The 13943-nt window shown below is 42.0% G+C and overlaps 1 long non-coding RNA gene across 3 annotated transcripts in view; it reads left to right on the forward strand.

Moving 5' to 3' along the window:
* LOC307210142 overlaps positions 1-13943 on the forward strand; it is a 225798-nt gene that overhangs the window by 210800 nt on the left and 1055 nt on the right. The gene's annotated exons all lie outside the window — the stretch shown is intronic.

Consider the following 13943-nt stretch of genomic DNA (forward strand, 5'->3'; position numbering starts at 1 on the left):
TATACCTTCACTAAGAAACCAGAGGCCTTCCTTCTGGGCATTGTCGGCCAGAAGGTGTTAAAGAAGGACCGAACATTTTTTATGTATGCAACAACGGCAGCAAGGATACTCATTGCTAAGAGTTGGAAAACTCAAGATCTACCCACACTGGAAGAGTGGCAGATGCAGCTGATGGACTATATGCAACTGGCCGAGATGACTGGTAGAATTCGAGACCTGGGAGAAGAGAGGGTTGAAGAAGACTGGAAGAAATTCAAGATTTATTTACAAAAGTATTGTAATTTGGCAGAAGACTAAGAAGGATGCTAGATCATAAATAACTGCCTACCATTGAATTAGACTTGAATTTGACGATAAGTGAGATTGAGGAAAATATAAAATTTATGGAGAATTATTAGATTAAATTAATTGTACGAGATTTAAGAATGTAAACAAGATGATAAATTGCTGGAAAAAGGTTATAATGAAGTAAGTGGGAGCGGGAGATGTGAGGGAGTCCAAAGAAGTTTTGAAAAAACGTGTTATGATCCATGTTATATTGTTTATCATTTTTGCATTTTGTATTTATCTAAAATTTTTTAATAAATATTAAAAAAAAAAAAGAGAAGAGCAAAAAAAAAAAAAAAAAAACCAGAATGAACTGGACTCCTTGGCAGGTTTTGAATAAACATTCACAAACTTTTTATTGATAACATCTAGATAGATAAATTAAGGATCTGTACAATTTTGTAACATGCAGAGACAAATGCTGACAAACCAGAGAGAGGCACTGAGGGAAGTCTGAGGGGTGGGGAGGGGAGGAGGGTTATATTTTGGGGAGGGGGAGGGAAAAATAGGGGGAATTATGGATGATATGTCTTTTGATAAAATGTTATGTTGAAATTCCTAATAAAATATTTTAATAATAATAATTCTACATATGCAATCTAACAGGGAAGTCCATTCTTTGTGTAGCCAAAGCAGCACTATCTGTGCACCAGCAGGAGGCATCAACAGCCTTGTGGGCAGTCCATGGTTTTCAGAAGTACAAAAAACACAGGTCAGGAGACCCAAAGCAGCCTGATGCAACTGGGCATTCTCAGTGGCCATAGAATGCTAACTTCTGGAGATGGGAAAATACAAAACCAGAGAGTGGGGCAAAGGGAATTAAAAATCTTGGAAGCTGGCAAGGCTGTCTGGCTAGAATCCTACACAGAAGCAAGCAGTGGCGTAGCGTGGGGGGTGCAGGGGGGGCCGGCCGCACCGGGCGCAACATCTGGGGGTTAGGGTTAGGGATAGGGTTAGGGGGCGCAAATCCAGGGTTAGGGGGCGCAAATTACTTGCCTTGCCCCGGGTGCTGACAACCCACGCTACGCCACTGGAAGCAAGCCAACCCACAATACTTTTTTGCCGGCCCCACTTGTAAATACCAGATAAAAACCTTTGCTTCCAGCATGGTGTCTCCATGGTTTACTTTCCACATCATCCTGAAATAGGTGGGTTGGGCTTGCCTTATGGAAGGTTATTGTGTGATCTCACCTCTAACCATAAGCTTTCTGGATATTTGGGAGCAAGCTCAAGGTGTGGTTGAGTCATTTATCCTCATGGTGAATTTGCCTTGGAATCATGTTTCCAGTGAATCTTTTTTGTTTTTGGGTCACGAAAGACCAATCTCCCAATGTGCCGACACAACAAACCATTTGAAGCTTTTCTGGAATGTAATGAGCTGCAATCTCATAGGTTGCAGCACCTAGGAGATCATTTCACCGTGCCAAAATTGTGTAGAAAAGTCAACTGCTTCACCGCTCCAAGAATTGTTTTGCTTACAAGGACAGGCTATACGCTCTTGGCCAAAAAAAATAGATTTGTGGTGGCAGGGTCACTTTAATCCTCAAATAAATATTACGGCTAAACAGCAGAGAAAATCCTCTCCCCACTAAGAAAGAAAACAACCTGGTTCTTTGTTGACTGAGTGCATTGCTGCATCTGAATGGCATAAAAATAGGATTCTTGTTCTGTGGGCGTCAGGGTCCAATAGAGCCCTAAGTAATCGCATCTGACAGCAAGATTCCAACACCTGCAATCAAAATGTCACCCAGAGTTTCCCATTGCACTGTGTATGCTTGGTTCATGATGAGTGGGGAAAGGGTGCATGCTGAATTATTCACCTCTTAAACACCCCCCAGCAAAATACAAAACAGGAGGCAGCCGGGCAGACCTGCATTCATTTGGGAAGGGTACATTTTACCTGGATCCCTGCTTTTATTTATTGTTCGCTCATGTATGGTTTTTACCCAAAAGGGTCCTGACATGTATTTTCCTCCCCATATGTGATGAGTCCACAGGGACATCTTCCTTTATATTTCTGATAATTGTGTGCATTTGCCGTTATCATTGGACCTTTGGAAATGTCTGCCTGAGTGTTATTTATGGATTGTTTACAAAAAATATATACTGAATTATGACAAGCAGGTTACGGGGGGTGGGGAAGCAAATGAAGAAAAAATTAGTTTAAAAGTGAAAAGGGGTCACAAATCCCAATCAAGAAATATAGGGTGCAGCTGTGTGATTTACCAAGTCAATTGACTGTACCCACTCTCTTGTCTTCTGACGCATATATTATACCCATTGCTACCCCCACCCCCTGCCGCCGCAAACAATTTGAATTTCTTTTTTTTACTCTTGTGTTAGTCGGTTGTAGTGCCTAAGGTCTTGGAAGCTTGTCTGTTCTCTCATGTTATGAAGGTTTAGATTGGAAACCTGTGCATAGTTTCCTGGGAGTAAGTCCAACTGAATATGACGTATTGCTTCTATGTTTTAAAAAAAATGCCTCTATGTTTTTGTTGTTTTTTTTAAAAAAGCATTAGCTTACAAAGTAGCAGAGCTGTGGGAAAAGACAAATATTTTTGGAATGCAGCTTTCAGAATGAATTTTAAAGGCTTGGATGTGCTGTTTCTCTTCAGGCACAGGTGGGGGTGCTATAAAACAAGCACAAGGAAAAACTACTTCCAAGAGACGCATAGAAGAAATAGAAAAGGCAAATGGAAAAGAATGAAAAAAAAAATCTTCAAGAAAAGGATTGTGTCATTTAAGATAATTGCTTTCCCTCAGTGCCCTTCACAGATTGCTGCACAAGTTGCCTTTTACAGCCATTTCTGCCATCCACACAAATCAAAGGGGACTATAAGATGAGTGAAATTAGTGGAGCGTTGCTTTTGTGTGTGTTAAGAAAGCATCTCATCTATTTTTCTTCCTCCAAGCTGCTAGTCCTGTGTCAGTGAGGAGTCAGATGGCTGCTGGGCAAAATGGTCCATTTAAAAACAGAAAGAGTTGTGGATGTTTGAGTTGACATTAGACCTTTTGTAAAAACACTGTAAGCCAATTTGTGAAATCTGGCTTCATGCAACAGAGGGCAAGGCATGGAAGGTTTTCAGAGGATGACACAGTGGACTCTAAATATGATAGTTCATTCATGATCAGACAACACTGTATGAAGCAGGGGCATTTATTAGCGGGTGGGCCAGGGAGCCCAAGTCTTGGGTCTTGTTGGAAGTGTTGGAGTGCAACTTGGCTTGTATTGCTCTGAGAGGAAAGAAGAATAGAGAGGGGAACCTCTAAGCTTCCTAAACTGTTTCACTGCCCTTTGCCTGGGCTGATCTTCCTTCAGATGTTAGATTGAGACTTCTTAGGGTTGCTGACCTCATTTCCTGCTCCTCCCTTCTTCTTCATCCCACCATGAGAGAAGAATCATCTGGCTTTTCTCTGCACCTACAGCTTCGTTAGATGCAGCTAGGATCTCTTTACTATCAAGCGTGCATTTCCTATAATAAACTTAGTTTTCATATTTTTGCAGATTGAAAATCACAGTGTGGTTGCTTCCAAGATGTTGTTGTTGTTTAGTTGTGTCCGACTCTTTGTGACCCCATGGACCAGAGCACGCCAGGCACTCCTGTCTTCCACTGCCTCCCGCAGTTTGGTCAAACTCATGCTGGTAGCTTCGAGAACACTATCCAACCATCTCATCCTCTGTCATCCCCTTCTCCTTGTGCCCGCCATCTTTCCCAACATCAGGTTCTTTTCCAGGGAGTCTTCTCTTCTCATGAGGTGGCCAAAGTATTGGAGTCTCAGCTTCAGGATCTGTCCTTCCAGTGAGCACTCAGGGCTGATTTCCTTCAGAATGGATAGGTTTGATCTTCTTGCAGTCCACGGGACTCTCAAGAATCTCCTCCAGCACCATAATTCAAAAGCATCAATTCTTCGGCGATCATCTTTCTTTATGGTTCAGCTCTCACAAAAGTTCAGGCCTCTGCTGATGCATATGAACTCCATATGCTATCAGGTATTTTGCAGTGGTCCTCTCAGCTCATAATCACCCCTTTTAAAACTATGTTTACAGTGTGGCAGGGAAGGCTATAAAACCCAGTGCTGGTGAAAGACAGCCACCCGCCATATTAGTTTTGCTCAGAGGTCTAAATTTGCACATGCAAATTTGCGTGCAGGCTTTATACCCCGAGTCCTATAAATTCCCAGCAATGACTCTGGTATGAAGAAGGTCTGGTGATAGTACACACATCTTTGGACAACCCCATTGTTTCCCAGGGACCATCATCATCACCCTCTTGTCACCCAATTGGCATTGTTCCAAGTCATTGTAAATGGTCACTTAATTGGAGTGTCGTCGTTGTCTACCATTGCTGCTGTCACCAGATGAGTCCACCAGGGAGGACCACCATGGTAGGAGGGGGCTGATCAGTCAGCATCTTTTACCAAATACCTCCTCAAACCTGGAGTTAGCCCTAAGATGAGCCATGACTAATTCTATCAGTGGGAGGAATCTGGTGAGGAACTCCCCCCCCCCCACCACCAAAAACCGTAGAGATCAGTGAAGGGCAACTCATGGTCTGTGGACCAGATCTTTCATATTGTCAATGAATTTGGGCTGAAAGGTATTTAAAATATTGTCTCGTAAGAAAACAACAGAACCATGCTTTCAAATTGGAATAAATAGAGTTGTTCTATATTGGCCCTGACCCCAGAGTCCATTAGCAATCAAGGCTCAGAGTCAGAGGCTGCAGAGTCTCTAAGAAGCCAGACCAGGTGCGTGGCTCCAAGTCTGCTGCTGGACATTAGGAGATCATTGACACTGAGCCTGCGACAGACAGACAGGACTCCCCAGAAGAACCTCACATTGCCTGGGCAGAGACTTTAATAAAGTTCGGTCTGTTCCCAACCATTGCTGGAGCAAGTTGCTTGCTTAGAGCTGTCCATGGTCCTGAACCTTTTGACCTGCCTTGCCCCATGGGTTCTGACATCAGACCTGAACAGGACAATAACTTGTTATTACTCCCTGCTTTTGGATTATGCATGGACTGTGGCACAATCCCATTAAAGGTTTATTCATAAAGAAACTGGAGCAACACTGATTTGAGAAGAAGTTATGTCATGCATGTAGATTTGATCACACAATGATGGAAGGAACAGAAGAAGATGCCTTGTAGTGAGTCAGATCATTGGCCCATTTAACTCAGTATTGGCTACACTGATTGGCAGTCTTTACCAGTCCTTCCTGGGGATAGCAAGGATTGAGAGCAGGTGCTTACCATTGACCCTATGGTCGTCTAGTATGTGTTCCCAGCCTCCTAAAAGTAGCATCACCAGTTCTAGAGAAAAGAGCCTTCCAGAGAAAGAGCAGGGAGTAAGTGCAAGCAGTATGGGGAAAAAAACTGCTGGCATCTGCCCCATATTCTGAAGGTCAAAAAGCCCTTATTGCTATACCCTTCTTTTTGGAAAAGCAGGATTCTCTCCCATAGCACTAACAGGATTCTCTCCCATAGCTCTCTCCCATAGCGCTCTCTCTCTCTCTCTCTCTCTCTCTCTCTCTCTCTCTCTCTCTCATGGTGTCAATCATTTGGTTTTTAATTGCTTATCCCCATTTTTTTCAAAGACTACTAAGGAACCCTTGATTCATAAATGTCACCTCTTGGCAATATAGCAAAACAATCTTTTGAAGAATGGGTAGGAGTCGGGACTTTGCAATCTATTGAGATCATGAATATTTTATCTAAAACCTTTGCTGCAGACTGACAGCACAGCTGGAGCACAGGAAAGGCGAGTAATCTCTTTACTCAGAAGTCTGCCAAGGTTTCGGAATTTCCATTACGTCATAATTCTGAGAATCCCTAGAAAGTCCAGCTTGTTGGCAAGTCACAGTAGTGGCTCCAGCTAAACCGGGCTATGATATTGCGGATCAACAGGGGAGGAAGGAAAAAGAGGCATGTGACTGTAGTGTGCGTAAGGAGTAATGGTGGGGCTGACAAGTCCTATGTTCGTTATAGCTAAATATTTTGAATAAATAAATTTAAGTGTGGTTCTAAATATGCTTTATCTTGAACCTTGTGTATATCCATATTTAAAGCTGCCATTAGTATCAGCTTGGCTTAGAAAAATTGGCAAGATCCAACGGTTTTGTAGTAGGATGGAGAGTTTTTTCTGTTTGTGACTGGGGAAGATACAGAGGTCACAGTCCAAAAGGAGTGGCAACTTTCCTTCTGGAAAAAAAAAATGTTGGCTAACATAAGTTGCAGAAAACAGTTTTTCAAATGGACAAGCCCAGCATTTTAGATTACTCAATCTGCCTTGACCTAGTTTCTCTGGCCTCGTTTTCTCTCTTGATACAAACAAGATTCTGTTGCATTTTTAATTGCAATAAATGTGTTTACATGAAAAGAACACAGCTTGCCAGGGGAGAAGGTGACCTACTTTCTTCTTGCAAAAAAAAAAAAAGTGTATATCTAAAAAAAATAAATCCATATTGTTGTGAGTTGGCAGTCTTGATCGTGGTGAATGGGTGGGTGTCTGATGTGTGCTAGGACTTTGAAACAGAAGAATCTAAATGTCCTCTTAGACTGGAGATGTTCTGTTGATGGACAGGAATCCAGCCTTCAGATGGCAACACCTCCCAGAGATAAGAGAAGGGTTTGGCACCTGTACAATGCAACTGTGTTGGAGAAGCAGGAAGATTGCAATTTGAATTTGGGAAAGATAGTGTGAGTTTTCACTCTGGAGGTTGCAGAAAGTGGGGCAGGGTGTGCATTTGTCTCTGTAAACTTAGGAGCCAACTCCTAGGGGCTGGGGTCTCTTCAACCTCACCCCCCCCCATAAAATATTTGAGGGCCCCTCCCAAAGTTGATGGATGTTGCCATTCAAATGGTATGCGTGTGCTGTGTCTTGTGATTGATTATGCAGGGAGAAGTTTCCCTGGCCCCTCCCCAATATTTTATTCGTGTTGGCACCTTGGTATGTAAATAAAGCAAATGCTACAAAGGAACCCTAAATCTCCAGTTTTCTATCATCCAAAAGAAAGCCAAGCTCTTTAGCATAGCCCTTGGATCTCAGAGAAAGTAGGGAGCACTTAATAATGATATTCATTTCCCTTGTTTTCATTCCTCCAGTTGTGTAACTATACTGCGTTGTTTTTTGTTCTTTGGAGTCATACAAGGAACAGTGATATATGTCACAATGACTCATATAGGGTGACCACACTTAATTCTACATTTTGCATTACCATGGCATCCTTAGAAGCTGAGGGTTTGACTTCCCAGTGCAGACAAAAAGCATGTTGGATGGTGTGTAATTTACATAATTTCACAAGGGTTTCACCAAATTAGCTGTGCCCTACTTAGAAATGCCTCTTTCTATTTATCTAGATAATGAATAATAATATGGAATATGCTATTGTTCTGCATAAATATGGCTGATGTTTTTGTGGAAAACTTGTGCAAACCTAACCCAGGGTAATGGAAACACATGCCAGCTAGCTCCTTTCAGTCTGTGTATTGATCACATTTGCAGTAAATCACACTGTTTTAAAGCCCTGCCAAGTACTTCTCATCATTCTTTCATAGGTCTTAATGTAGAGAAACAAATATTTAACTTGCATTTACTTACATGTTATTGCCTAAATTGGAATCGTAAAAGCTAAATTGAAAGGAGTAAGGCACTTCTCTTTCTAACCATAAATATTAATCAAGGTATCAAGGAACAAACAACCATATTATCTAGACTGTTTCTTGGGGACTCTGATGAGGCACGGATTAGTTTTTAAAATGATCACAGGAAATGTACCTTCATGTAGAAATGTTATGCAGAGACTGTAAAATTTCCCCCAGTGGATTAATGAACAGTGTGCTACTTGGGTCTTATTCATAGATTCATTCTAGAAAAGTGGATGATCAGTCTCACATGAAATTAAGCTCATATAAATGATATGCCATGTTTTTATGATTATGGATGCTGTATTTAATTTGAGTTAACTAATACTTTTGTAGGGAGTGTTTTAGAAATAGAGTTTGCATCTTTCATTGCCCACAAGGACAATGTGAAACAAAATGCATCGGGTGTGTTATATCTCTTAAAGCTTCCAATATATTTTATCACCATTTTGGGTCTTTCTTTCTTTTTCTTTTCTTGCCCTTATTCCAGAGTAAACACCTGGGGTGGAGGCTGTTGCAGCAAAAATGCACACATGCGCACACTTAGCAAAATACTATAGGAGCGGAGCAGCAGTGTTGTCAAGATGTGTTAAAAGCACACAAACTTAGTCTTAGTATGAGGGGATATCTGTTCCACTTGTGCAACACAGTGTTGGATATAACCCAACAGGATTATTCCCTTCACATGGCACAGTTTGCTCCCCTAGGATTATCTTCAGAAAAAAGCAATTCCGCTTTCAAGTGAATTCCATAAAGTTTTAACAAACTAAGGCGGCAACCCTAAACCCCAGTTACCTGAATTCAATGGGGCTTACTTCTGAGTAGGCATGGTTATGATCACCCTATAACTCTTACAAATACTTGGGTTTGATATTTAGCCAAGATAGTGAGGTTGGGTGTTTTTCTTGTCAGTCTTCCTTGTTTTCTTGCCATTTTTTATCCTAGCCTTTGCTTCAGCACTGATAAAATGCCCTTAAAATATATATACTGCTGTAACCATTTTGTACCACTGGCGAATTGGCACCCTGTTAAATGCCTTTTCCTGTAAATGACTGTGTATGGAGAAACTTGCAACGTGTGCTACATTGGATGATCTATTGCCTACCTCAGCGTTTTGTCCTTTAAGACTGTGGCGTAGAACAAAAGAAATGGGAAATCGTATGGGAACAAGAAGTGTGTGCGTAGTAAGGAAATATCATACAAAAAAAATGAACTTGCATTGCAGGAAAGACCAGACTTGTTTGCATGTCTACAAGCAATCAAGACACACACACTCAAATGAATAAAGACTGCCATGCATAATAGGCCTGGAAACAAATGATCAAGAATGAATGAGGGCAAATTTGAGTTGTAGAAAATTAGCATACTTAATGTCTAGAAACACAACAAACTGCAGGACCACATTGTCCAGTTTGGGGCAAAAAAAATCAAATTTGCTGCTCTTTATTGAAAGTTAGGCCTCATTTCCATATGCAGCTCTACCATTTCGGTGGACATTTCATTAGCATAATCATGACTGCTTAGATTACTGGTAAGCAACAGTAAAATCCTGAAATAACCTAAATAAAGCATTGTTGTCACAAGGGTGCTTGGCAGATTGCTCAGATTTGACAAAAGTTGAATTCATCGAAAGGACCATGGGCAAAGATTATTATCAAGGACTTTACTTGCCCCCCCCCCCTGTTTCCACCCGGACAGTTTCCATGTACAGGGGTCCAAGAGAGCAGTGATGAGGAGAGAGTGCTTGTTTTGCTTGCATCTTCTTACAGACATCTGCCACTTCAGACATGCTGGTCCAAGATAAGCACAGACAACTGTATGAAGGAAATGTGGAATAGCCAATGGGATAGGTTGGGAATTCCTGAGAATTTTGAGCTTCTGAGGCCAAGCAGTTTCACATGGGAAGACAGGATTTCAGTTGTAGTAATGTAGCGGAAAATGCCTCACTGAAACCAAATGAGCAAGTTTACTGTGACTTTAAGACCCATTTCAATGGGAATGACAGAGCTGTCTTCATTTCAACAATTCGTTTTGCTTTCCTGCTATTTCATGGGTTGTTTCCCCCCCTCCCCAAACAAACTAACAAACTGAGCAATAGCCCTTATTCCCTTGTTTCCACAACAAAAAGGATTTTATCTGGTACCTTTGCAATAATTTACATTGGCTTGGGGGGGGGATGTTGCATGAGAAAAATAAATAAATCCAAGTGTGTATCTGTACTCTGCCACTCCAGACCCACTTGCCTTCTCCGTTAGATCATTGCATGCTAGGGAAAAAAAATTGTTTTGAAAACTCTCAAAATAAGATTAGTATTTTTTAAAAAATGACAGTGTGGAAAGCCATGACACGTAGCATTAGCCTGAGAAGAGCATTCATCATGAAACTCCAATTCATCATGAGACTTCTCAGCTTCTTTTCAAACTGTGGGCTTATCTGTCTCCCCCACATGCTATTTCTTCACTCCTTCCTGATCTTCTGAACAGCTTTCTGGTGTCATGAACTCCATATGTCATCCAAATGGTTAGAATTCATTTTTGTCTCTGTGCGTGTGTAAAAGAGAGAGAGAGAAAGGTGTCGGTTGCAAGTGACTTTCAGCCTGATGCAATATTTAGTAGCTCCAAAGAACATAGGAAACCTTTACAACGAAAATCCCAAGCCATTGTTTTCCTTGACCCGAGTAGCAAACCAAACTGCTGGGCACGTATGTTTTTGAGAGGCATATTGCTGAGATATTAACATATTTACAGATTCAACAAACTGAGTAGATTGAAAATAATATTTTCTAACACGTGTCTTACATTTCAAAAACAATAATGATATTTGGATATATTTAGCCACCATACTGGCTATTTTGAGCATAGAATCCAAAGGGATCTCTTGCAGCGTCTTGTTTTCATGTTCTTACTTCCAATGATGATTTTGGTAGTGTGTGTGTGGGAATTATGGAGTTTCAGAACACCCAGAGACCATCTTACCTGGCAGTTATCAGAAGTGAGAGTATTGATTGTACTAAGACTAGGTAGATCCGTGTTGATTCATCCCCACTCATTCATGAAGTCCACTTGGTGACCTTGGAAAAGTCCTTCTTTCTCAACCTAACGTACCCACAGAGGATAAAATAGGGTGGGGTGGGAGGGGACCATTTTCACCACCCTGAGCTCCTTGGAGGAAAGGTGGAAAATACATTTGACAAAGAATATTGTGCATCCTACTAAGCCACAGTTGTCTTCTTTTTTTTAGTATAATTTTATATGTTGAAGAGCTGAACTCTGATGTATGGGACTGAATCATGGTGAAATGGATCAAATTCGGGTTGTTGTCTTTTGAATTGCTTCTATTAAAGATTTTTTTGGGTTACAAAAGTACATACAGCATCTCTGCTTTCAATTCGTAGAGTCCTTTCTACAGTTCAGTTATTTTTGATGTGAGACACTAGAGCAGGGCTTTCCAAGGTGGGGAGAGAAGGGGGTAGTAAACTTTCATTCTTTTACACAGTGTATGATCAAGGCTTTTGTGTCAGTGTCACGTGGGTAAGTTCTATTTCTATTCATTTATTAGGGGGTTTTTTTGGTTGTGAGAGAGATTTGGGGGCCCAGGGCCCGATTGGTTTCTGTCAGTTCACCGCAGTGAGTTTTGTTTGCATGTGTGTGAGGGAGGGGGTTGCTAGGACAAGTTATGCTTTTGGTGGGTTCTTGTTGTTGTCTTGTGTATGTCATAAAGGGAAGCCACACCGGGGTGAAGGCATCCTCTTTTGTTTGTCCCCATGCTAGTGGATCAAGCTGTTGTTGTTGTTGTTTAGTCGTTTAGTCGTGTCCGACTCTTTGTGACCCCGTGGGCCAGAGCACGCCAGGCACTCCTGTCTTCTACTGCCTCCCGCAGTTTGGTCAAACTCATGCTGGTAGCTTCGAGAACACTGTCCAACCATCTCGTCCTCTGTCGTCCCCTTCTCCTTGTGCCCTCCATCTTTCCCAACATCAGGGTCTTTTCCAGGGAGTCTTCTCTTCTCTTGAGGTGGCCAAAGTATTGGAGCCTCAGCTTCAGGATCTGTAGTGGATCAAGCTAGGTTTGAATTAACTGTTAAACTCTGTTTAAGAGTGGGGAACCTGTGGCCCTCCAGATGTTTCTCAACTCTAATAGCCTCAGCTAACATTGTCAAGTATAATGGAAGCTGCAATCCAACAACATCTGGAGGGCCACCTCTGTCTTAAATAAAGGCTGGTAAATAAAAGTACTAGTACTGAGGTACAAGAACGCCCTGGTACCCGATTAAAATGTTCCCTGCTTCCATCATAGGTATAAAATTTATTTAAGAGTTTTCTGCTTAATCCTTGAACATTCCTAAAAATACCCAATACCCAATAAGCATGTGTTATCTGTGGAAGAAGTAGAATAGCTTCAAGGAGATAATGCCAAAAGCATTTACACACATTAGAAGGTCCAAAATCACACTCTGGATTTTGAAACTAAGCCAATTCCAAAATGATTTCATCCTGTATATTGATGGAGCCCTATATAGCTCCTGTTTCTTCAGTCTGGGCTGGAGTGACTTGACCTTTCAGTTTATATATAAGCGCTTGACTTGAAATGAAGATATCAGCTTGAACTGGCATATTGCATTGCCATACCAGGAAATGCTAGTGTATGTCCTTCCACATAATTAAGCTGCCAGATGATCGCTGGTGCCCTTTTCTTAACATGAAGAGGGGGAGAGATGTAGGGGGTATAGCGCCACATACCAGAGAGAAAGAAGTAGCATAAGTACATTACCTTCCTTCATTCTCATGGCTTGAACCCCATTTTTTAAAAAAACTAAGTTAGAAGTGTATTTTACACCGGGGTTCCAATCCATCTAGGACAGGGGTCAGCAAACTTTTTCAGCGGGGGCCAGTCCACTGTCCCTCAGACCTTGTGCGGGGCTGGACTATATTTTGAAAAATAATTAAAAAAATGAACGAATTCCTATGCCCCACAAATAACCCAGAGATGCATTTTAAATAAAAGGACACATTCTACTCATGTAAAAGCACGCTGATTCCCGGACCGTCTGCAGGCCGGATTTAGAAGGTGATTGGGCCGGATCCGTCCCTCAGGCCTTAGTTTGTCTACCATGGTCTAGGAGCACTGTGCATGCTGCTAGCAGAAAGCTTCTGCATTTGTATTAAGAGCTGGATGGGCAGACATGTACTGTGCACAGTGTTCCACTCGCCAATTCAGTAGCCAGAAATGCATGTACAGAGCTCATTTCTAAAAGGTAAAATCTGGCTGTTTGGAGGAAGGGTTTGTGTGTGGCGAATTAATCCCCCTGCTCACCCTTCCCCACCAAATATCTGATCAGTGGGATTTTAGCTTTGGCAGAGGGGGCAGGGCTCCATTGTGCGTGAGTTTAGAGGGACGCGGGTGGCGCTGTGGGTTAAACCACAGAGCCTAGGACTTGCCAATCAGAAGGTCGGGGGTTCGAATCCCCGTGACGGGGTGAGCTTCCGTTGCTCAGTCCCTGCTCCTGCCAACCTAGCAGTTCAAAAGCATGTCAAAGTGCAAGTAGATAAAAAGGTACCACTCCGGCGGGAAGGTAAACGGCGTTTCCGTGCGCTGCTCTGGTTCGCCAGAAGCGGCTTAGTCATGCTGGCCACATGACCCGGAAGCTGTACGCCGGCTCCCTCAGCCAATAAAGCGAGATGAGCGCCGCCACCCCAGAGTCGGTCACAACTGGACCTAATGGTCAGGGGCCCCTTTACCTTTACCTTTAAGACAGAATAATTAATTTCACATTTCAATTCCACAATCTGAGATGGAATCCTGGAAGTAAAATTGGTGGATATTTCATTATTACATACAGAGACAAATTTAACACCAGCATCTGACACATCTAGTAAGGAAAGAAATACTGGACATGTAAGATCAAAAAGTATACCAGCTCCAATATGTGTATTTGTTCACGGTCCTGTGTTATTCAATGAGAACAGTCATCCCGGC

Source organism: Podarcis cretensis (assembly GCF_951804945.1).
Source record: "Podarcis cretensis genome assembly, chromosome: 2".
Classification (NCBI taxonomy): domain Eukaryota; kingdom Metazoa; phylum Chordata; class Lepidosauria; order Squamata; family Lacertidae; genus Podarcis; species Podarcis cretensis.